Genomic DNA, 25774 nt, shown 5'->3' with positions numbered 1-25774 from the left:
CCTGTTTATGTCCCCGTTTCTTAGCGCTCCTTTGTTTCGCATCAAGTATCAACCAACTTGCCCGAACACGTGTCTTGCTGGAAAGCGTGAGGCTTTCTTTGTTGAATTTCTACAGTCCTCGCGGCGCGCGGGTGCGTCTTCTGATTGCAATTTCGCAGGCACCGTCTCCAATCACCAACCTCAACGTGGTTTTAATTCGTTTGAAGTGTTCAAGCCTGGTAACGGGTATCATTAGACCGCCGCGGTAATGTCGGTTACGGTGCTCGACTGCTGACCCGAAAGTCGCGGTTTCAATCCCGGCCGCGGCAGTCGCATTTCGACGGAGGCGAAATGCTAGAAGCACTGTGCGATGTCACCGCACGTTAAAGAACAACAGATGGTCGAAATTTCCGGAGCCCTCCACTACGGCGTGCCTCGTGATGATGTCGTGGTTTTGGGACGTTAAACGTCAGATATTATTACGGGTATCATTATCTTAGCTACAGTATATTCACGTGTCTGTGACGGTGAAGAAGGCTGCAGTAAGGCTGGGAAATACGGCCCTTTTTATTGGGCGAAATTCTCCCAGAAACATTAAAAATCAACGTACAAGCGATACACGTTGTACCTTGGTAGCGGCGAGAACGGTCATCAGCCATCGAGTAATCTAATCGTCGGCAGAACGCGTCGTCTTTTATACATCAGTCATCGAACCTTCCAGCGCTATCGCTAGTGCTCACGCGAGCTCCCGAATAAACTTCACATGCTCGCGTCCTGCGCGCATATTGACAGTACTATCTGAAGCAGTCGCGTAGCTTTTCAGCACTGTGGTGCGGCTTGCGCCTAGAGATGCTAACAGCTTTTTGCGGGTGAAACTCAATCACATCCAAACAGAGGAAGAAAAAAAAGCTCGCAGAGTTTCTTATGCATTAGCCAAGAAAGACTCGAAGGCGAAAGCCGTCTTCTTCCTCTTCTCAGTCGATGTATTCATCGTAACGCGCCCCTTTCCGAAAGCTTTATGCACCTAACGTGGTTTTGCACTGCCTCCAGCATTGGAAGCATTGCGAGCTTTCTGAACCCCAGCTGATTTTGGATTGCCTCCGTGATCGGCCCACCTTTGACCAAGGAACGATGTCGTGTGATAACATCATCATGTGACGTCAGGTGATGTTACGTTATAATTACGTCACAACATTTGTCGATTTCTGACGTCATATGTTGACGTCATCGCGAGATGATGACTTTTTGCATCACTCGCGTTGACACCGACGGTCAATTTTCGTGTTCCATGAGGCATCTAAGGCTTTCGCTTTAAAAAAAAAATAAGGGCGCGTGGCAGTATATTAGGCAACCCTAACTGTTCACTGGTCCAAACCACTCCCTTTCTGTCCTGTAGCGTTACGCATATCACCTATCGTAATACCACTCGGTGAGCTACCTTAAAACACAGTGTCGCAAGTGCCGCGCACGCGAACTTACACATCTCCTCAGAAAACTCCCACACAGTTGCATCCCGCTAACCACCCGATAAGACCCTGCCCAGCGCAGCGCAGCATTACGGAAGAATCAAGCGTCGCATGAACGCTTTTATTAAGGGGCGCGCGCCGTCTAAGGCAATCACGGGTTACTCAACTCTCTCTGTAATCGATCGAGTTGAAGCACGCGAAACTAGGAGCCGCGCTGAAACGTGAATTAAAAGTTTGCTGCCACCGGAGCGCTGTAAACACGCCGAGCAATTTGTACACGTCAGGTGCCTGGGGCCGCTTGCATAGCGCCTGAACACTAAGTGAAACCCTCTTTAGCGAGAACACGCCGTGCCTCTCCGCTTCCATTAAGCGCGCGTCACGCTATAGTCGGCGACAACCTCTGTCTGCAGTCATGTGGGTACGGCTGCCCATTCCTGAGAGAATTCTCGCAGGTCGACAGACAATATATTTCAACGAGCGCGCATTTCTTTATTTTTATGCGATCGGGCTTCACCCACAAAAAACTGTTACAGCCACTCGGCTCATGCCGCTCCTGAATGTTCGTGAAAACTTCGTGAAAATTTCAGACTGTTCCGATAAGATTGCCCGCACGACGAGTGTACTCAGGTTTATTCCAGAGATAACGCAAGCGCCAATGATAACGCTGGAATTTTCGATCACTCGTGAAGAAAAGACAATGTTTGCAACGACCATCGGATTATCGACGTCCGTGATCGCCATTACATTGCACAGCGAGCGTTGCTCGTATAGAGACGTCTACATCTAAGGTGAACCCATCATTAGTATTAAAGACCTCACTGAAGCAGATATCTAATACATAATTCGGAAAATTACTGTTGTTTATACGAACACCATGATTAGGCGTCATATAACAAACATTTCCCTCGTAAATTAGAACAAACGTTCCAGTTTTACCGACTTAAACACTAATAAGGTGTTCACCTGAGATGTGATTCACGCTGTACATTGAGGCATTCTTTTCCCGGGCACAGGTTCGCCCAATAAAAATGTTTCATCTTTACCGGCTTGAATTTTGGGTCCTTCGCCGTAACAACCACGTTACAATATCAAGCCGTAAGCCCGCATACAACAGTGGTACGCACGACGTATCAGTACATGCGTGTACAATGATAACGTCTCGTAAGTCCAATAAATACAGCACACTCGGTACAGACCAAACAAACAATAGCAATTGACATGACGCGTGGTGGTGGCCATACACTGACGAATACAGAATATATATATATAGATATATATATATATATATATACTATACAGGCTTCATGTCGGGATTAGCCTATGCAATATATAAAATAAGCACCAAGCGTCGCACAGCGCGAATTCTGTATCACACAATGCGAATTGCGCAACGAATAGGTTGTTGAATGCTCCCAACCCATTACAGAAGGCTCTGCCATAATTCTTCGTCGTCATCAGGCACAGCATCAACAAAGTGCGCATAATGCCTTACATGCGTTTAGCAGGTACCAACGCTCTCCGTAGAATGACGAAAAATGGCACAGTGCCTGCTGCCCTACTTCTCAAAATTTACAATGCGTGGGTTCCTCGCAAGTGCACTTGTCTTGGTTGCCAAGGAAGCGGCGCATGATCCATTTCCTCGACCCCGAGGAAATTTTGTCATGGAGCAGACACCTAATTCGTGGTCTCTTCTGCGATAGCAAAGCAGCCCTCCAAAGTCTACTCTCCGCTTTACGTCATGGCGCACATGAGCAGCTCGTCGCGGAAATCAGGCAAATCCACCATGAAGCAATAGAAGAAGGGCAACCGAGTAGTATTCCAGTGGCTGCCTAGTCACTGCGGCATTCAGGGAAATGACCAAGCGGATGCAGCTGCCCGATCCGCTCATGACGGTGTCAGCAGTGTCACCATTCCCCTGTCAAGAATCGGACGCCGCAAGAGAACTTCGTATGCTAGCTCGTCGCATAACGTTGGACTTGTGGAAGTCATCATCTACATTTACAAGTGCACGGCTGCATGCCTTGGACCCTGATCTTGAATTACGCATCCCGTCCACCTTATCACGACGTGACTCTACCCTACTGGTCCGTCTATGGGCTTGGAGTGGCCTTCTCAAATGCCTATTCGTATATTATTGGAATGGCTGAGAGCCCGTCGTGTGAAGTCTGCGGGTGCAGCGAAACAGTCGCGCACCTTCTCTGTGAGTGCGCCCGCTTCAGCTCGAAAGAACGGCCTCTCAGCCGCATTAGCCAGCTGGACAACCGCCCTCTCACGGAGAACAAAATCCTAGGGCCCTGGCCTACCCGGTCTTCAGCGCAAGCCGCTCTGAGGGCGTTGTTGAGGTTTCTCCACGCAACCGGACTCAATGTCAAACTGTACTGCTGGAAGAAAATGGTGCTGTGTAGTACTTGGACTGCGGTTATGACTTCGTTTGTTTTGTTTGTTTTGTTGTTGTTGTATTTCGGTCGTCACAAACTCTTCTTCTTCTCTTTCATTCTTTTACATCCCCCTTCCCCTTCCCACGTGCAGGGTAGCAAACCGGAGACTGCTTCTGGTTAACCTCCCTGTCTTTCCTTTCTCCCTCTTCTCTCTCTCTCCTCGGGGTCTCAGTAAAATTACAATGCTTTATAGCGTAGTGGGTTCCTCGCAAGTGCACGTGTATTGGTTGCCAAGGAAGCCCATAAGTGCACGATCCATTTCCGCGGGGTCTCAGTAAAATTACAATGATTTAGAGCGTAGTGGGTTCCTCGCTAGTGCACTTTTATTGGTTGCCAAGGAAGCCCATAAGGGCATGATCCATTCCTCGGGGTCTCAGTAAAGTTCTTCGCCCCCACCCCCCCCGTCTCTCTCCCACGTCAACGTATGTTATACAGCATGACGGGAGAGGGAAATAGCGAGCGGGCGTCACCCAATGCAAATTACATAACTGGTGGGCCGTTTAAAGCTTCCAACCCATTACAAAGGGCTGAGCCATAATTCTTCATCGTCATCAGTCGTCGCGTCAACAAAGTGCACATAATGCCTTACAGATGTGTAGCTGGTGCCTCGCTTCTCCGCAGAATGACGAACAATGGCTTAGTAAGTGCTTCCGAACTTCACAAAAATTGTGATTTATGGCGTAGTGGGCATCTTTCTAGTGTACTTGTATTGTAGCCCCAAGAGAGTTTACAACGGCTCTAGAACCGCCGCTCTTCCAGCTTTCGCTGTGACTGTGCTGCGGTTTCAGCGCAGGCCTGGCGTTTTTCTTTAGTGTAATGACGATAAGCGCCAACGTAGCTTCGGCCTGATGCTACGTTGGCGCTATATATATATATATATATATATATATATAATATATATTGAGAGGAGAGAGAAAGAAAGAGTTAGAGGTACCCCAATCCGTGAGCACATCATCTCCTACCGCGTACAGTTTCGTAATTCCACTTGTCACTGCGGCTCTCTGCGTTCACGTGGAGTTCGTAACCTCCGCGCCAGGTCGAAGCGTAAAAGTGAACAAGAGGAAAGCAAATTCATAACATTTCAGTTGTTTAGCTTCCTTTCAAGACAACCACTAAATCATGGGAGCCGGCACGAAAAAGGGAAAGGGAGAGGCGGACGAGAAGCAGCGGCGAATGGAATGCCCGAACGTACTTCGACGACGGCATGCGATTCGCTACGGCATCTGCCGGCCGTCCGGTCCGGAGGAGAAAAAGCGAGTTCGGAATCCACACTCGGAAGCAAGAGTTCGCTAACACCGCGGTCAGACGCCACCGTCGGAGAAAGGTTTTCACTCTCTCTGTATTTCTCTCTCTCTCTCTGCCTCTCTCTTCCTTTCATGCGTACACAACCTCCTCTCTTGTTGTCAAACGCGAGTGCCGCGGTTTGGCGCCCAACGTGGGGGACTTCTTCTACACGAACATCAGTCTACCAAATGCCGTTGTTCGCGCTAGCGTACAGGAGGTACGCATGGTTCGAGCACATGCACGTGTACCTTGACAACGAGGCCTATCTTCTTTTCCTGCCGTGATGGAAGCATGCACTATACGACAATCCGCACGGAGCGGCCAACGGAGTAAGTTCAGCTAATTATCTTATCGCGTCGTGGTGAAATTCGTTAAGGTATCCCCCAAAAAGAACAAGATAAGGTTTACTCCATATCGTTACCGGAACAAATTAAAAAAAAGAGAACTCCCTTATTTTTTTCGTTTACTTCGCCTTTTGAGTTGCGTGATATTTTTCCCGCGATTTTCACGCAAAGAAGTTTCGTGCGGAAGAGGTGAGGCTGCTTGCTTATGTACAATGGACAACGGTGTTTTACTCTGCGAATGCGTCGGTGGAACTGTGGTTGACGGACAGACTCCTATCCCTCCCGCGCGTCGGTGTGTCTGCGACCTGAGATGATATCGGGCTAAGCGAAGTCTGCAGAGAAATGACCAACGAAAAGCGGCGTCACGTCCACAACCGAAACAACCAGGCCTCGGATCACTTCCTCCAGTGAACAACCAACAAAGAACGTCGTAGACGAAAAAAAGCTCTGAAAGCCGAGACGCCACGCTTATCTTAGTAATGAGTTGAAGATTCCGTGCCTGAAGCATAGGCTCAGTTTTACGAAGTCATGCTGCGAAAAGACTTCGTGAAAGCGCGATGACTAGGACGGCGATCAGGTCTTCAACTCACGCGCATCGTAAATATATCTTCGTTTAGATAACTTTGCGGATCGATTACAACTGTTCCGGCTGGCGAAGCACAGAAAGAAGACACCGTAGCATCACACCGGTTGATCAGGACACGTGTCTTCCGGGAAACCAGTGCGATCAAGGTTACTTTACTTAAGCTTGCACCACGACGTAGTGCTGGACAAACGGTGGGTGATCCCACAAATGACGTCACAGTCTTTGCACGTTACGTCCCTCTGCGTGGGACACTGAAGCATCCACTAGAGGGCGTCGCCAACCATGGAAGTACGGGGTTCCCGCGGGAGAATTTAATCAAGGTGAGTTATCGCTAAATACATCTGTTATATTATATGGCGAGTTAACTGAGTCACTTGGCAGATAATACTTATCGTCTCAGTCCACAATACGCACACATCACCGATCACACTTGTTATGGTTTTTCGACAGCTTCCAGGCTTCGGTTTTCGTTTTCGCACGGTCTAACCGAGCTTCGCCAATTTCAATGAGCATCATAAACCCATTTTTGTGTTTGATTGCGTAAGTGTGTCATGCAGTAGAAGGCATTGGTTCTGCATTTACTATTGTGATTTGTAGCCGCTTGCAGTGTTTATTTAAGTGCGCATGTCCTGGTTGAATCACATTAGAGTGCATTGTACCTATTAAATGAAAATATTCATGAAATGTGTTGAACTGAGATCACTAAACAGAACATAATAAAATTCCTCCATCTTTTCCAGTTCCATTATGTTTGCGTATTAGGGCAATCACAAGCGTAGGCGCTACGTGAATCAATCAGAAGTTCAGTGAATCAAATCAATGAATGAATCAAAAGCATCGACACGCCAAATAAATTAATAACAGCACTATATGCAGTGTAGCAGGTACAACAAACACCCGTTGACTATTGACACGGAAGATCGCTACTCCGCGCGGAGCAGGTTGCGTGCTGCGGTGCAGGTTGTGCGCTGCAAGTTCATCAGTGGTACAAGTATTTCAATGCATTCCACAATACGCTGAGAGCTTGATGCATCGCGGCTGCTTGTGAAACGTTTGTGTGGCAAGTCGCATACGTGGAATTGCATCCCGCGTCTCGCGGTTGTACGCCAACACCAATTAGAACTTCGTAATAATCGAGCCAAGCAACATCTTAAGGCAATCACGGGTTTATCCTAGACAAAGGCTGGGAATACTGTAACTTAGCGCTGAGGCCTACACATCTCAAAACCTTGCAGATGCCGGTAACAGGTAAGGTAAACCCATACACAATACAGGCCTAATCAGATCTTATGTCTAGATTTCAATGGATCAATAGTAGAAAACTAGCCAGATTGCTCGCGGGGTGAATGGCCCGCCAAATCAAGCGCTTCAAAGATGGATAGATGGATAACCACTTCTAATTTGAATAACGCGGCTTCATGTTATGTAAGGTGCTACGAGTTTGCAGCAAGTGTCTAAATTTCTTAAGGCGCGTTGGTTTCTGTACGATGAATACAGCGGTAGCGCAAGGATTATTAACAGTGTTACATTAGATTTAAAACAATTGTAGCTTGCAGCTCATTTCAAAGTTCAGCTTTTAAAGGGACACAAGAGAGAGAAAACTATTTTACTCGTACTAGCCATTTACTCTTTCACAATACCAAAATGACCACGTTTACCGCGAGGGGATGCGTGGTAAGCGAGAAAACGCGCAAAAAGCAAATCCGGGTGGCGACGCCACTTTGAAATTGCCCGCGCCAGTGACCGCGACGCCGTAGATTTTGACAGCGTCTGCTACGGCCTACAGACGTACTTCCTAATCTGTAAAAATGAAGTACATCGCCCTCTGAGGGGGACAGAGACTTACCATACTATGTTTCAAGAATGTTGGTTGAGCCAATGCCGCCAAAATACGAAAAAAAAAATATACCTTGAAATTCGTGACATATGACGCGCGGATATTTCGTAGCGAAATTTAACAATGAGACCTGATCCTTGATTTTCTCCTGTATTAAGAAACCTAGGATGGTGAAATTCGCGACATTAGAGCTCTCAAAGTACAGTTTATCAATATAAAGCGATTCATTGCAATATTTTAGCAAGCGAACCGTGTATTGTTAGAGATTTTCGGAGGCGGCGGCATCGTCCGCGAAAAGCCAGGCGTGAAAGGGACAGTGATTTTTTTTTTATTAGGAGGACAATTAAACGTAAGATCGTAACTCATATGCTCACAAAGTATCAGGGGAGGATTCGCTTGTCAACAACCGAAAAAAGCCTTTTCACACACGACCTCATTTCAGTCACGTCCGTGTACAAACCCTCCAACTGTCGCCTACGCAAAAGAGACCCAATTCGGAAAGCGTTACTAAACACGCCGCTCGCAAGAAGCACATTGAGCTGAGAGCTTCGCCACGTGCCTGCATTACTTCGAACAAACGCACTCCCCTCCCATCAAATACATATAAACTGGGCGATTCAGGAACACAGTACACGGAGTACGTTCTCCTATTAGCAAGCAGGCGCATTTCGGGTTGTGTGATTCACGTTGGAGAAATGAAAAAAAATAAGCTCAATGTTCCCGCTGTTTCTTGGACGTCGCCGAAAGCATTTCCCGTGCGCTGGCCAGCACTCTATCGCTTCAAGCATCACCGCGCGCATTTTGCCACCACACTCTCAACGTATCGTAGTTCCCTGCAGCATGTAATAAGGCTACGAGGCGTGCCGACGTTGAGATATGCAGTGACATTTACTGTAATCGCAATAAGCAAGCGCACTCTTCAAGTGCACTTAATAATGCCCGAACTTGTAGACACCTAAAGTCGGTGACTCGAATAAGAATTACAATCCACCTTTACTCAGCCACAACCTGAGACAACGGTGCATGAGCATCGCAAGTCACCAAAAGAGAATTTATATAAAGTGACGTTCGCGCATATGTTTTGCAAGTGTTTTCTAAGCATTTCTGTGTTGTATCACAGCTCTTTATTGTGCACTCATGACCGCGCTGGAAGCTCTGGCTCTTACCCCCACCCCTACAAGGCACTGCGCCGTGTCGCCTATAGGCAGACAGAAATTAGGTGCCTTTTTCCTTTCCTTAATAACCACAGAAAAAAAATTTGGCTAGCGCGAAATCGACAAGGACTACGAAGGAACACAGTGTCCTTCGTAGTCCTTGTCGATTTCGCGCTACCCAATTTTGAAGATTATGAACCAACTAGCCCAGCAACGTATACTATTAAGCTCTGGCATACAGTGCAGCCGTGAGCCATTCCTACTCCCCCGCCCCCACTCGACCGAAGCGCGTCTTACCATCACCGATGCACTGGAACGACGCAGCGTTGCGCTGCTGCTGTGATTGACATGCCCGTCTCCAGCGCTAAACGTTACGACTAGGGGGTGTGCGAATAGTGAAATTTAGAACCGAATCGAACGCGAAACGAATAGTGACCGTACCGAATTGAATACGACTTGAATACTATTCGAATAGTTCTCGAATAGTAAGGCAAGCATTTTCGAGAGAGGCCTGGAAACCTTTTTATTTCAAACAAATGTTCACAAACTTTGATAAACTAACATTATCGTTACATTTAACCAACCAAAGGTACCAGAATTATGTAAACTGAGGTAAGGTCGCATACAGGAGCGACTAGAGCGTTCCAGGTATTTTTAACTGTTTGGCGAATACAGCCATTACTTCAGTGTTCGAGGTGGTACTTTGTCACCAGCTTTTAAGTAACACTGAGACCTAAAAGGTAAATAATGTTTCATGAATGAATGTCATTAATCCCATTATAATGGTAGCGGATTGAGGACACATTCACTTCGGCGAAAGTGGGGTTTAAAGAAAAATTCCTTCATCCGGTGAAGATTAAAACTTACATAGTCTCGTAAAAGCTTGACCTGCACGCATCTTAGTACTGCACTGATTAAAAGATCAAAAATTATCATTCGCTCCTCCAACGCGCCGTTCCTTCGGGGTCTTCCCGTCGGTTCTGACTTCTGATTATTCGAAAATTATTCGAAAATTATTCGAAAAATATTCGACAATTTGAATATGCGCTATTCGAATCGTCATTCGAAATTTTCGAATATTCGCACACCCCTAAATGCGACGGTGCCGGCGAAGGGTGGACTAAGAACAGTTTTGCTGTTAATAAAACGACATGATGTGCGGCCCCTTAACCTGGAAAGCACAGCCTCGCTAACGCTACTTCACCCTATAGCCTTCGCTGCACTGCACGGAATTGCTCAGACGGAAAGATAAGTTCTAGAAACACAAGCACGGCACCGTAATAAAGAAGAGCTTAGACAAACGCAGACGCTGCAGGCGACACTAAAAGGCACTTGGGTGCATCGCAGTGTAATAGCATAGCGTTGTTGACACTTGTAAAGGATATGGAAGGTGCTCATTTGTACATCTACGAACGCTGGCAAAACAACGAATATTACACACAAAAATTGGAGGAAGGCTTAATAGCGCCAGTTCTTTCATGCAGTTTAGAAGCGAGACTGCTGAGTATATATATATATATATATATATATATATATATATATATATATATATATATATATATATATATATATATATATATATATATCATACTGCGCAGTTTGATGAAAAAAGCCTTGATGGCGGTACTGTTCTTTCAGACCTCGCGCCGTTGACGAATGCTGTTTACTCTCGCATAACTGCGCCCAACTATGTCAACAAATCACGCGGCGTGTTCTCTCCCGGAGAAAAAAAAAGAAAAAACACGGGGGAATGATGAGGCAGTACCTTTTGTAATAGTGTAAAGGGTGTCTTTCGTCTCAGAGAGTTTTTTTAACTGTCTTAAAGGAATATGTTCGCTCTCTCTCACAAAGGCTTTTGCATGAGCAGTCCGATGAAAACGTTGCTCAACAGAGCAGTCACTAAAACATAGCTGAGCATTTCATTTGCACGCGCTTCGAATTGGTCCTCCCCACCAGAGGCGTAGCGAGAAATTTTTTTCGGGAGGGTTCAACCATACTTTATGTATGTTCGTGCATGTGTTTGTATTTGTGCGTGTATATATACGCAAGCAAAAGTGAAAAATTTCGGGGGAGGGGTGAACCCCCCAACCCCCCCCTCCCCCTGGCTACGCCCTTGCTCCCCACATTTGGCTTAAATATCACTCAGCCGGCTAGGTCAAACGGTCATTGTTTTATGCGAATCGAACGTGTGTATTGAGTATGTCGAAATTCCAGTAAATCACCGTACTAATATCGCTGATAGGCGTTCAAGATTTGCTGCTAGGTCGCTAGTTGAATTGCTGCTGTAGGTTGTGAGCCGTACAGCCGCCCAAATCGATAACTAGCATGCGCAGAGGCGATTTTTCTGTCTGTCCGCGCCATGTGATGGAACTAAGTTGCAAGAGATTGTTTTGTGGGTATGTGCTTCGGGCGTGGGCATGCACTTGGCCTCGCACTTCTTGGAACTTAATTTAAGTTCCAAGAAGTGCGAAAAATTTAAGGCAGCTTCGTAGTAGCAGGGCCAAGCCTGAAGTGCGAAGCTGGGCAGCCTTCTTTGTTATTTTTTCTTTCTTTATTTCTATTTATTTCTTCCTCTCTCTTTATCTATTTCTTTCTCTTTCTTGCTCTTTCTACTTTTCTTCCTATCTTTCCCCTTTCCTCCTCCTCTTTTTCTATTTCTCGCTTGCTTCCTTTTTTCTTTTCTATTTTTATACGTGGTTTTGCCGGGCCCCTAAAGTGCTCCGCCTTATCATCATCAAGGCGCTCGAAGAACAAGAGGAAGAAGACTTCTCTTTTTCGCGAGCGCGTGCTCGATATGTACAGACGGCTACGTTCGTAGCATATTGAGCGCGCTATTCGTGGTTTCGCTATTCGTGGCTACGCTATTCGTGGTTTTGCCTGCGTTACGCCAAGCTACAACAGCATACGACGACGGCATACGACAGCACACCACAGGTCAGGCCCCTAGAGTGATCCGCACTTAAAAGTGCCGCTTGCGCATGCTAGTCAAAGATTTCGACGACTGCACGCCCACAGTGAAACCACGGCGGTTGACGTGTACCTCGTCGCTGAAACCCAAGTATACATTCGCTGGTTGAACACTCATTAGGTATACCTAACAGCGCCTCGAACGAGAAACTCATGAGCCTAGGCGTACATAATACGATGGAAGAGATGGCGGAAGCGCAACAGATGGCGCACCAGGAAAGACTCACAAAAACGCGTGCGGGTAGGCTTATACTCAAAGCGATCGGGACAGACCCCAATAGATCGAGGACCCCGAAGGAGGCCGAGGTGGAGCTGAGCGCGGAACTTAGAGCCGCGATCACAACCACCCCTCTCCCAAGAAACATGCACCCGGAGCACAATGTTAGCAGGAGAAAGGCGAGAGCGAAATCTTTATTGAAAGAAATTGAACAGGTAGGTGAAGAGGCAGCCCTCGTAGACGCCGCCTGGGTCAAAGGCAAAGAGGCCTACACGGCCGTGGTGGTCGACAGCCAGGGCGAGATACGGGACGCCGTCACCCTGTTCACTAAGGAATCAACGGTGGCGGAGCAAGCCGCGATTGCTTTAGCTATCAGGAACCGAAAATGGTCTTACATTTATAGCGATTCCAAAACAGCAATTAAGAGCTTTGACAAGGGCTATGTCGCTGGGACTGCTGTTAAACTTATCGGCAATGTAGAACCTATAGAAACTGAAATCCGATGGTTTCCTGCACATATGGGACAAGTGGATGAGGCTCGGGTCAACCTCAACGAGGTGACGAATGATCTGGCACGAGGACTCGCTTGCCGTGCCGGTCAGAACCGAATCGACGCCCACTACCATTCCGGGGATCATAAAGATAATTTACTAACCTACAACGAGATCACTAAATACTACTACTTGGGGCGTAGGCAATTCCCACTGCCACACGTAAAGTTGAACAGGGCTCAGGCAGTCACGCTACGTTTACTGCAAACTGGGACGTACCCCACTCCGTATTTTGTAAAAAAAATTCACCCTGAAAGTGAATTTAGAAAAGAATGTGACGCATGCGGTGGCATCATTGAAATCAGACACATGCTGGCGGGCTGTCCCGCGACTCTCGCCAACCCCGAAGAAAAATGGCTTCACTGGCAGAAGATGATCTCCAGCTGTTCGTATCAGGATCAACTACGGGCTGTCCAGAGGGTTCACGATGGCGCCCTAAGGCTCGGCCTAACGGTGCCGACGTGGACGCGGCCCGCCTCGGTCTGAAAAGACCGGGCTTCAGGACTCTTAATAAAGTTTTGTGAATGAATGAATGAATGAATGAATGAACACTCATTAACATTAACGACAATAAGAAACATATCCACAGAAACGAAGCGTTAGCACGTCAACAAATGGTCCGATTTCAACGCACGTTCACTCGACGTAGTGACGTATACCAAAGCGCTTTGACGCTATCAACCATGATCGAGTCTGTTAACGTGTTAATGAGACAAAGGCACGGTTGAGTGGAACGGTGTTAGTGAGCCGGACAACTTAATTGCACAAAGGAAAGCATACGGCACCGCCAAGCACATCTGCTTGGCGTCGCTGGTTGGGATCATCTGGTTTCCGCGTCGTCTGGTATGGTAGGGTTACTGAATCAGCGTTGAGTTTCCATTAAGAGCGCTAATTGGAGAGTATTAGTGTAGGAAAAACAACGGAGCGGGTATGGCGCAACGTAATGGAAACCGGTCACCACTGATGTGCCGGGCCCGTAGGCGTAGGTGCCTACAACGGCTAATCAAACGACCTACCGCTTTTCGTAATCGTAAGGTCGGTCCCACTTGTTCGGTACCGAGAAACTCAAATACAGACATCCACATGTCTGAAAGGGCCTCTAAACAACATCTTTAAAAATACAAAGAATGAGCGGGGTTATTCTCTACTGGCGTTTCGCGTCTTTTCGTCGCAATTCATGACGCCACTTCACTATTTGTTCTTTGTACAGCGCGAACTTCTTGTCCGCGCGAATCTAACAGCGACGGCAGGTCTTTGCCGGGGTCGGAGGAAATTTCTACGCGCGTAAGGTGAAAGTTCGCAAAACGCCAGCGGAATGCGCAAGCAAGTACGCGTCCACATGTTCGAAAACTTACAGCAAGCTTACATTCCCACGTTAAGCTGTGTGAGGCGGTGTGAAACACTTGACTCTGCAGGAGAAGAAAAATACATAAGAACCACACGACAGACCAAGCGGCAATACAAAGTCAGTAGGTTTCCCGGAGCAGGCCATCACCAGAGCTCTTTTTAAGTTATAAGGATAGTGAAGGGCGTGCAGGCATCACCTTCAAGGAACCGCTTCAGTAAAGATAAAAGTCACAGTGCGATTTTGCCATATGTTGATAAATGCTCTCACGGGTTAGAAAAAGTTGGCGGAAGGTATGGCATTGAAGTTGTCTTCAGCGCCCCCATTAAAGGGACACTAAAGAGCAAAACGATTTTTCTCGCATTAGTAAAGTGGTCTTCCACGATACCAAAAACACCACGCTTGCTGCAAGACGCTTAATAAGCGAAAAAACGCGTTAAAAGAAAATACAGGTGGCGACGCCACCTTGGAATTCCCGCACCATTTGCCGTGACGTCACATATTTTTGACGGCGCCTGCTTGGGCCTACGTAGTTCCTAATAGGTTAAATCGAAGTACATTGTCCTCTGAGGGGGGCCAGAGACTTGACATAACGAGTTTGTGGAAATTTCGTCGAGCCAGTGGCGCCAAAATACGTTAACTGCTATTTGAAATCTCTTACGTCACGAATTACAAAGTTCGGCGCGAAATTTAAAAATGAAACTTTGAACTTGGTTTTCTCCTCTAATAATAAACCTATGGTGGTGAAATAAACTACACAACAGTTCTCCGAGCACTTTATCAATCTAAACCAATTCATTGTTTCGCTTTAGTGCCCCTTTAAGGCGCGACATTTGTGCCAGGCCGTTGCAAAAATGTTTACAGCAGGGGGAAGAAAATGTAGCTGTGGCTTAAAGGAAGAATCCAAGTTAACGAAATGCCGAAAATGGGTGGTATATCGGATACCCTTAACCTGTGGAAGTATGTATGCATAGGACAGACTGGCCGCTGTATCAACACACGGCTTAAAGAGCGTGCTAACTCACTGGGGAAAGAAACATTTTCACACTTGTCTGATCATTCTAAATCATGCCATTGTGAACCCGTTTTCCATGATACAGATATTTTGTTTGCAGATAAAGACAAACTAACACGTGAAGTTACGGAAGCCTTTTATATCAATAGGTGTGCAAAAAAATGCATCAGTCATCCTTCGGTGGTTCTAAGAGATAAGGAGTTAGTTTTTTTTTTATTCTGTTTAGGCATTGTGAGAGTGTGTCACATGACTTGCGCCGCACGTGCTCTATGCTGGTTTTTGGGTACTTATGTGTATCGTTCCTTTCAAAAATAGACAGTTGAGAGTTAGCGCTCGTGTGTCTCTTTTGTGTCCTTATCTTTTAGTGCGCGCTAGAAAAGTTTAAATATGAATACAAAGTCGTTTTTTGCCGACACATTCGGCAATCTAAAAGCCGCATTGACTAGGGGCAAGTGAAGCCAAAACGGCAACGAACGTACATGTCGACTAAACAGGCCGAGGACATGGGGAGGGGAGGGGCGGGGTGGCTCAGCCGGGGCGACGCACCAGTAAAACAAACAGAAACCAGCGCGAGCCAGTCTTTTCTTTTTATTCGAACCCTCGACAAACGCGTCTTCTTTCGTCTCTACAAACTTGGCTAGACGACCCTTCTTCATCTGCCCGAATTCCAACGCGCAGTCCTATGCTTCAGCCAGAGAAAACTATTTCCCGGCATTCCCCGCACCCTCTCGCTGATGTCGAGGAGCGATTTGAACGAGAAAGGGGTTAGCAGGGGGTTCGCGGGTAAAATCCAAAGCACGAAAACAAAACAAAACAAACAAGAAAGGACCAGAGAAAAGCCGACAGCGCCAATGCAAAAGCAGTCGGACAATTCTTCAACGCGCCCATCTTTCACTCCTCGCCTGTTTACATAACCACATCAGTGTTCACAATTCCGGGGAGCACTTTAAATGCATACTGCGCAGCTTTATTTTTTTCTTTTTCTTCTTCTTCAGTCGATGTCGGCCTCCGTATACACAATATGAGAGCTGCAGAGCGAAGACGTGAGTGCAGGCACCACGGACAATCGCGTTCCTCCCGCGCATGCGCAAAGGAACACAGTATTCCAGGAGAGAAAAAAGAATAGAGCTAGACGTTTGAAAATACCTGAACCGACCGCTCAACTACTCGCTCCTGCGCGCGCCGTCAGCCAGTTTTGAACGCAACAAAGATGTCCTCGACGCAAGAAGACAATACAAGAAGCGGGCATTTCTCGGCGGTGGGTTAAAGGAGGAGCAGGGGGGGGGGGGGGGGTGATGCCCCTTCGCCGGCAAGGCCCCGCCCTACACCGACCCCTCTCCTTCTCGTCTTCTCTTGACGAAGCTATAAGCTATTGCAGCGCAAACGGAAGGAGACACACTGAACAAGAGAACATGCTGAATACCGGGCACAACGGGTGGTATTCCGTTCGTTGTCGTGTGTTCGTGTCTCTGCAATGGCCTCTTCAAAATTTGCACCAACTAGAGCAATTCCCTTGGTATTTTTCTCGAATCGCGTCGATTGCAGTGATGACGGTGAGGTCGCTTCGAACTCACACTCAGTAGGATGTTTCAGGTGTGGCACTTTACCGACGGTACGGTATACCATACCATCGTGGTACGGTGTGTTCTCATCTGCAATACCTGTATTAGCCACTGACGTCATTTCATCATGTTTCCGTGCTTACCGAGCAACCCACGCAGCTAAAACATTTTCTTGTTCCTGATCGTGGTATTCTTGCACGGAACGGCATTACCGCAGCGTAAACAGTACGGTACTACCGGTAATGCTAAAAGCACCGGAGTGTTCTGTCCTTAATTTTGGGGCCACGTTCGAGGTGGCTGTTCGAGCCAGTTGTTGCAGCATCTTCAAAGGCATACAGCGCGAAAGTCACAACAGGGATAAATCCAAACACGACCGAAATTCTGGGAAAGGTGGATGCTTTGTCGAACAGCGCATGCTGCTGGAGCCAAACACTCGGGTAAGATGACTTGCAAGGTTCTATCAAAGAGAACAACGAGCGTTACATAACGATATCGAATAAACACAGTAAAATGACGACACGATTGCTGCTTTGCGAGTTGAAACCATGACCTTCTTATTAGCAGTATCCAAGGAGAGGCTATTGTTTTTGCACCATGTGAAAATCTGACAGCGGTATGCGACACTCATAAACAGTACGAAGTTCCTTCAATAATAGCTTGATGTCGTGGTTATACATATAGGAATAAATAAGAATTCCAACTGGCGGAAGAAGCGTCGGTAAGAATTAGAAAAAAAAAGGAGCAGCGGTCCCTCCAGGGACCTTACCAGTACAACTAAGAGCTGATGCAAAAACCAGTCAAAAAGAAGCCGGACAAGGGGAAGAAGTGACACACACAAGGACTGTCAGCTAATCAGCTAAGGACTGCCAGCTAATAAAGCACAGTTGCTAGTCCAGTCCTTGTGTGTGTCACTTCTTCCCCTTGTCCGGCGTCTTTTTGACTGGTTTTTGCCTCAGCGTCATGTACCAACTGAACCAGACTTCGACCTTACAACTAAGAGGTTTCGCCAATAATGACAATAATAATAATAATAATAATAATAATAATAATAATAATAATAATAATAATAATAATAATAATAATAATAATAATAATAATAATAATAATAATAATAATAATAATGAAAATTCACCGACGATTACGATACTGCCTAATGCGAATTCTGAGCTCAGCTTCGGACTGGGGCAACGCCAACTGTGCTTGAAGTTTTGGCTTTCCGCAGTCGTAGCAATGTAATTATTCGTTACATATTGCCACAGAAACTGACAGCGGTCGAGTGCTACGCACCCCGCTCTGTGCATTGCATGCGTCGCGAACCAAGCGAAACGCCGACAGCCCCGTTAGGATGAGCGAAGCCAGCCGCAGTGCACGTGCCAGCCCTGCATGCGCACGAGGTCCGACCAAGTGGCCAGCTCGCGTGACATAGCAAGGAATCGAGGTTACAGACCATGGTTGCTCGTGATATCGACAGACTCCGCGTTCTCTTTCACCCTCGTTCGCTCTATCGGTTACGCCGACGCCAACGCCAAGGGCGACGCCGCTCAACGCAGGAACGGGCGCGTAAGAACTGCGCTCTCAAACGACAGGCCTGCGCGGAACGTCCAGCACAGTCCCAGCGAAAGCTGGATGAGCGGCCTTTCTAGAGCCCGTTCTAAACTCTCTTGGGGCAACTAATACAAGTACACATGCAAGGTATCCACTACGCCATAAATCATAAATTTTGTGAAGTAGGGAAGCACCCAATATGCCATTATTCGTCTTTCTGTGGATAAGCGAGGTACCCGCTACACATATTACCAATTGTTCCAATTGTGTGGGTACAATTGTGTGTAGGTACCCGCTACACATACGTTACTATTGGTAACGTACTATGTGCACTTTGTTGGCGCTGCATGTGGCTGACGACGATGAAGAACTATGGCTGAGTACTTTGCAGTGGGTGGGAAGCTTTAAACTACACACTCGTTGCCCAATTAGCATTGTGTCATGCCTGGTTTTTATTTTACTCATCTGCCACGCTATATTACATAGGTGAACGCGATTCCTTGCCCGACATGACGCCAGTAGAGAGTCTTTTTGCAAATGAATCTCAAACACCAGCGTGGCTCTGTGGTAGAATACTCGACTGCCGCACAGAGGGCCCGGGATCAAATCCCATTGGATCCTGGGTATTTTTTTTTAATTTATTTTTTCATGTATATCGCTTAAGCCGACGCTAACAGAGACGCCGCTCAACGCAGGAACGGGCGCCTAAGATCTGCGCTCTGATAATAAACCTGACTACACTGCAGGGCAAATGTCTCCATCGACCTAGCCCTGTGCTGTAGCTGCGGCCATATTATCTCCGCAAACTATCTTTCAATCTCACCTGCCCACCAAACTTTACGCCACCCCCCTGATATGCTTGCCTTCTCTTGGAATTCACACTGTTACCCTTAATAATGATAATAATAAAGGCTAAACGACAGCTTCGTTTAGAACCACATCCTTCGTCCAAAACCCTTTCGACACCTCTCCACTTGTTCCGCCACTTATCGCGATGACAGGCACATACGCAACCGCCGCTTCAGAGGAAGGGAAAACCCCAGTACAACCCCCCCCCCCCCCCCAACCGACGCAGAAGCCGTACGCTCCGACAGCGACCTGATTGAAAGGCTTCGAAGAAGAAGAAGAAGAAGAACTGACAGTTCGCGGAGGAGGAAAGGCCTGCGTAAAGGAAGAAGCCGCGCACCGTGTGACGAAGCCAGAAGAGCATCCGACCGCGAAGAAGACGAAGACGACGACGACCTTGGACGAATGGGAGTTCCATGGAACTTCGCGAAGAGCAAACACATGCAAGGTCGACCGAAGAGGTCTCGAGAGTAGGCCCTATCGCGGGGGGCTTTCCCCGAAGTCGTCCGTCACGAAGCGCGGGCGAGACGCACTCAATCGAAAGGGGTCACTAAACCCCTTTCTCTAAAGAGTAAGACAGTATAGCAGCATACAGGAGACAGAGGGAAGGTTGGGACAGGGTTTCGCCGTGGTTTTGGATGCGCTTTCATAGGCCAATAAATTGTGAAAGCACGCACATTAAAGAAAAAAAAAAGCCTACGAGTTCCCGGAACTAAATAAGCCTACGTTACCAATGTTCTCTGTTGTGTTTGAATATTTGTATATTTCTTTGTACTAACTGTAGTGATATCTCTGCATTGTATTTCTTTCCTTGTACGCAATTAAGTGCCCTTTCTGCAAGGACCGAATTCTGGTATGCAGTATGCTATAAATCTGAAAAAATAAAAAAATAAAACAGCACATATGTTTTCAGATTTTAGAGAAGACACGAAGACATGGCGCTCTGTCGTCGTGTTACCTTGTTCTGAACATGGAGGAGGAGGGGGGGGGGTCGTAAGCGATGGACGAAGCAGGCTTCCTAATGGAAACATGTGACATTACGCGCACTTTCTGAAAAAAAAGCTATACATTTTGCGACGCAATGAAAATGGCTAAACTGACCGATATCACGACGTGCTGAGTGTAGCCTGGAAGTAGAAGGGTGCGCCTCCATCACGACTGTGTTATAGATGGCGCTGTGGCATTCATTAAATTCTTCTCCGGAAAACAAGAAACCATAGGCGCGTACATATTTCAGTGGTATCGTAGTGAGGGGGGTGGTGGGGGGCCAGGTTTAGGATTCGGCTTATAAGCAACAGCAGAATGTACCTACAGCACGCACTTCTATGAAGAGCTTACGCACCGCGAGGCTATTAAAACTGATAAGTGCAGCAAAAACGCCGCATCGTTGCGACAGCCTCAAAACGAAGGGGCACAGCTTCCATCCCTGCTATACACAGAGTGTGCTGTATAGCCTTCCGCTGCAGTAAATGAAGATCGTAATGACCTACAGCGATATCTATACATTCCAGAGACAGGTATTCAAGCATACGTGCTTTGAAAGTTCCCGCGACTTTCCTTAGGCCCAAGCACCGTCTCTCAATCCTTTAAGCACGCCACATCGCTTATCGTATCACGAAGGAGCTAGCGTTCCGTCACCCCAGATAGAAATGAGGAGAGCTGTAGGCACGTTCCATTTTATTGCGCGTTCTAATGGTCGTTTCAAAGCACTGCGGCAAAGCGTGCAGCAGCTGTATACATACCATATAAGCTTTACTGCGAACGCAGGTGCACGCTACGCTGGCGATAATGGGAGCCGGATATATGCCGGCAATAATAAGTAGATTACGCATCCGCTTATTCTGGTAAATTATGCAGCCGACCTGTAAGACCGGTCACTTCGAAACACGCAAAACATGCTGACCGGTCTGTAACCGGTTGGTATGACGCAGAACAGTGATAGCAATATTACTCCTAAAGAGTGATTAAATTACGTTACTAGTTACTTCCCGAAATGCTTTTTAATGTAATTAAATTACATTATAAATTACAGCTGACCAAAGGTAATGACATTACAGTGCTATTGCTTTTTAAAAATAAGGAAATTACTTACTAAATTACTAATTTTTTTTTAAATTCATGATTCAGGCACAACTCATGTACACTTTATGTACCAGTAAATATCCATTCAAATCTCAGAAGTCTTTCTTCAACGTCCCACGCTTGAGGATTGGCACTCAGATTAAGTTGTCTCTGTTATTTTTTTTTATTTTTCTTTATTTTTCTGGTCAAGTTTTTATGCTATATGAAAAGCGGGCATGCTATATTTTAGTCGAAACTAACTGGTAAAGGTAAGGTATAAATTCCTTCAAATTACTCGCTCTATGCAATTCATTACATTACCAAATTACCAGCTCGCAAATGTAACCATCGCATTATTCATTACAGAAAAAGTAATTTAATAACCGTAATTTCGTTGCTGTAATTTCATTACTGACAAGTCTGACACAAAAGACAGAAAGGGTCCCCTCTGTATTCGCCTAAGACGACTGGATGGAGTCGTCTTAGGCGAATACAGAGGGGACTCTTCCAGTCTTCTGTGTCAGACTTGGCAGTAATGAAATTACAGCAACGAAATTACAGTTATTAACACATCGAGTCGTCTTAGACGAATGATATCACCCTTGAAATTCGATGATGAATATATCGAACTGCGTGCAACTTTTGCGATTTCTAAAAAATGGGTATCCCATAAATTGTCATGCACTACAACTTTCTAACTTAAAGAACTGCCCTCAAGTCAGTAATTAAGAATTAAATTAGCGAGTTTTTGTTAATTAGTCACAACAGCGTCATTTCAAGTGGGGAAAGGTATTTCCGCCTCGAAGTAGAGTTCGTGTGAGAAAACGACAGGAGCCTTACTGTCCTATGATTTTTATTAAAAATATGTATTTTCTGAAAAAAAAAAAAAGAAAGAGCACCCTGTATCACCCGACCGCCGAAACCGGGAACCGAACCAGCCACCGTCGTAAACAGCACTGCCGACCGTGAAAACCGCAGAGCGAGCCACCGATGGGAAGGTGTCTTCAACGGTTTATTACATCACACCTGCCGGCATACCTGGCCAAGCACAGCGTTGCCGCTGCATCGCGCGTTCATTGCTCTTGAAGCGGTTGCTGTACACAGCGTCAATTGATTGACTGACGTACGGAATGCATTGGCGGGGCGTTCCGACACGCGACCGCAGCGCCACTTCCGCCACCTTCGTCCTCGTGACTACCACGCCTCTCTCGTCTGCCACTCTCATCTCTCTATAACAGCGACGCTGTGTAGGAACGAATCCGCTGCACGCCCTGTTATTCATTCGAGCAAAAACGAGCTATAGAAAGATAAGAGATAGAGAGAAAGGGAAGACCCTGTGCTAGTCCCCTGTTGTTCATTCGAGCAATAACAGCTATAAAGAGCTGAGGGAGAGAGCGAGCGAGAGAGCGAGAGAGGAAAGATACTCTGCTGCCCCTTATACATTCGAGCAATAGCAGCTATATAGAGATGAGAGAGGGGGGAGGGGAGACATTCTCTTACTCCCTGTTGTTCATTCGGGCAATATATAGAGAAATAAGAGAGGACATGCAGTCGGATGCCTCTTGTTATAGATTCGAGTAACAACAGCTATGGAGAGATGAGAGAGAGAAAGAGGGAAGACGCCTTGATGGCCCCTGTTATTCATTCGAGCAAAACGTCAGCATTAACAGAGTCGAGCGCGTGCGCAACGCCACCAATATGGGAGCCTGGTACGCACGTCTACAAGAGATACAACAGCTTGAACACGCGTGTGCGTGCGTTTGAAAGGCTGTCTTGGCGCCACTTAAGAGCCACTGCCACTACCACAACCGCGAAACCGCCACATCCGCTGCCGTCCTTTCAAAACGGCTGCACCTTCGATCAAATCCGCGCAGGATTCACCCGAGCACAGACAGATTGCCCGGGAGCACGCAACGAGTCGTTGCACGCGGAAGCCGCCGTCAAACTTTATAGAAGGCACGCGCGCGCGCCTAGTAGTAACGCATGCGCAGCTCATGAGTTGGCGTGCAGCGCGTCATTTTTGTTTATCTTTGATCCCCTGGCTACATTCGCGAGGTAGCCGAATCCGGTAGTTTCAAGGGCTGTGCTATTAAGCGGACGAATCCCCGCTAGGAAAAAAAAAAAAGACAGAAACACCTTTGTTCCGACGCAGTGTTAAATAACTGATGGGAGTATCGTTTGGATAGCCTATGTGACTTGTGTTGTATTCATAATTTCAAATAAGCGTAATCTGCAATACACAGCAAAAACAAACAAACAAACAAACGAAGACACAAGTAGTTCATGCGCGTTATAACGTGATATTTTAGTGGTGAAAGAACATTTGAAATGTTTTTTGGGAAGCAAGATATTTCATTCCATATTTTTGCACCGACAGTTCCTAAGAAACGACGACTAATAAATTATGAACTAACAGCAGGATGAGTTTGTTATATCCAGCCTGCCCTTAAGGATACCCCTTGAAGGTATAATGAATAATAATGAGAGATCTGGCTCCTACGCAGCTACAACGTTGACTATGCCGAAGCGCACCTTGCGAACTCTTCGGTTGCTCATTTCAGCCAGCTGTGGAAAAGCTTGCTGAATGTATACAGAGCGAAATCCATAACACATATAGCTAAACGTTGCTTCAGGAAAAAGAGAGTGCATCGTTATACCCAACGTCAAATGTAGCCACCATAAGGTTTCTTACAAACAAATTATTATAGCAAACCCTGAAGCTATATTATCAAAGGAACCTAAAAACAGGGCTGTTTAGCCAGCGCAGTACTTATGGTCACTAACATGGATATATGCATCAACTACATCATACCGACTTTAAACGGCATTTTCACTTTGCAAGATAATCATATCGGACGAAGTACTATGTTATGGTGATCATCCTGAATTATTACGCACATGCGCAGTGTAATTGTCATATGCGTTTGAAAATACAAAACGTTTAGCAAGATTAGACAAATAAAGGCAGGTGAGTGGTACAGATCGAAGCCGAAGAGACATCTAAAACCCTAAGTACGGAGATCATGCAAATTCACGCATTACGCATCGGAGACGAGTAACGCTGTAAACATATTTCCTATAAATATCTCTTCAAAAAACAAAGCGGACACACATGTGTCTCTGACCACGGAATCTATCACAGCATCTCAGTTTGTTGACTGGGTTCATCAAACCCAATCAATCAACACTGGAAGCCGTGTTCACTTCCTGTACTATCGATCTCATCTTCCGGGTTACGGTTTGATCGAATGATACAGTCGTTACTTCCCGATGCGGGCTTGATCAACTGCGCACGACGGAATCTTAGGCACCCCCGAAACAAGGACAGCGCACGCATTGCCAACGCACCGCAACCCCCCCCCCCCCCCCGTCCTTCTAGAGAAGCCGGGCACCGGTGCCCAAGCTCCGCCCCATTTTCCGTCTCTTCCAACACCGAGCGCTGTACAGCGCGCAACCTGGTGCGCACGTCACGAGATCGTGATCCGAAACGTCACCGGCTCCTGACGTATGGGCGGGGCGAGCGCATGCGCGCAATGCGGGATTAAAGTGCGAAGCACCCGCCACAAACAATAGTCATCGACCTCTGCTTTTGAAAGGAGCGAACGAAACGGAAGCGAGGAAAATCGCGCGCGCGCGCGCAAGCGCTTCTCTAGTTGCGACGTTCGACTGTAAGGGGGCGCGGCAGTCGGCACCTTTGCGCCCCGCGCCCTCTGTAATCCGCTCTCGCGTAACCGGTGTGCGTGGATGCCACTTTGGAAGAAACGAAATGAAAGGAGGGGCTGGCGGCTCTCGCTCGCCCGCCCACAGCAGCAAATCCTTCTGCCACGGCGTCCGACGGAAGAGGCAGGATGGATAATAAAACAAAGTGTATGCTTTTCACTTCGCTACCGACCAAGTTCGTTGACCGTGCGTCATCGCTGGAAAAGCTCCGTGAAGAGCGCGCCTCGTGAGACAGAAAGAGTGGTGAGGTCGTGCATTAGAGTGTGCAGCTTACGAGGAACGATGAACGACTTGAAAATAAAAGTATGCAGCTGGTCAGTGAGTGAGCGAAGTGTTCTCACTGTCGGAATTTCGTCTCGGAAAAAAATAAATATAACATTGGACACCACTGCGCTGTACGGCTGTTTCCATTGAGTTAAAATCTATTCCAAGCGGTTATATGTAACGTTATCGGAGAATCAGTCTGGGCGAGTTGGTATACCATGACGTTCTTAGTGCTTAGCGCAACTCAAACAGAGTAAGAGGAAAGAAACGTAAGGGTAGAAGGGACGACGAGACGACAGCGCACACGCAGAACGTCATATTAAGTTATAGCTTTACTAAGGGGGTATTGAAACCGAAGAACCTCACAGAAATCTCTTTTTGGTCTGTCTTGGTCAAGGACTACATTTCGAACGTAATCGATTTGTCATCCCTGCACAGGAGCCGTGAAGGCGATAGCTGGGATGACAAATAAAAGCGTCACAGCACGCCTTCTACCCAGCGCAAGCTACAGGGTTCCCGACAGGTACCGTATATAACGGCCTACAACACACCCTGCAGTAGCATCCGCGACGACAAAAAAAAAAAAAGAAAAA

The 25774-nt window shown here is 46.8% G+C and overlaps 1 protein-coding gene across 2 annotated transcripts in view; it reads right to left on the bottom strand.

The window, feature by feature from the left end:
- LOC119401576 (actin-histidine N-methyltransferase) overlaps window positions 1-25774 on the bottom strand; it is a 75941-nt gene that overhangs the window by 28660 nt on the left and 21507 nt on the right. The gene's annotated exons all lie outside the window — the stretch shown is intronic.

The sequence above is a fragment of the Rhipicephalus sanguineus genome, chromosome 8 (assembly GCF_013339695.2).
Source record: "Rhipicephalus sanguineus isolate Rsan-2018 chromosome 8, BIME_Rsan_1.4, whole genome shotgun sequence".
Taxonomy (NCBI): domain Eukaryota; kingdom Metazoa; phylum Arthropoda; class Arachnida; order Ixodida; family Ixodidae; genus Rhipicephalus; species Rhipicephalus sanguineus.
This window is presented reverse-complemented; position numbering and strand designations above follow the sequence as displayed.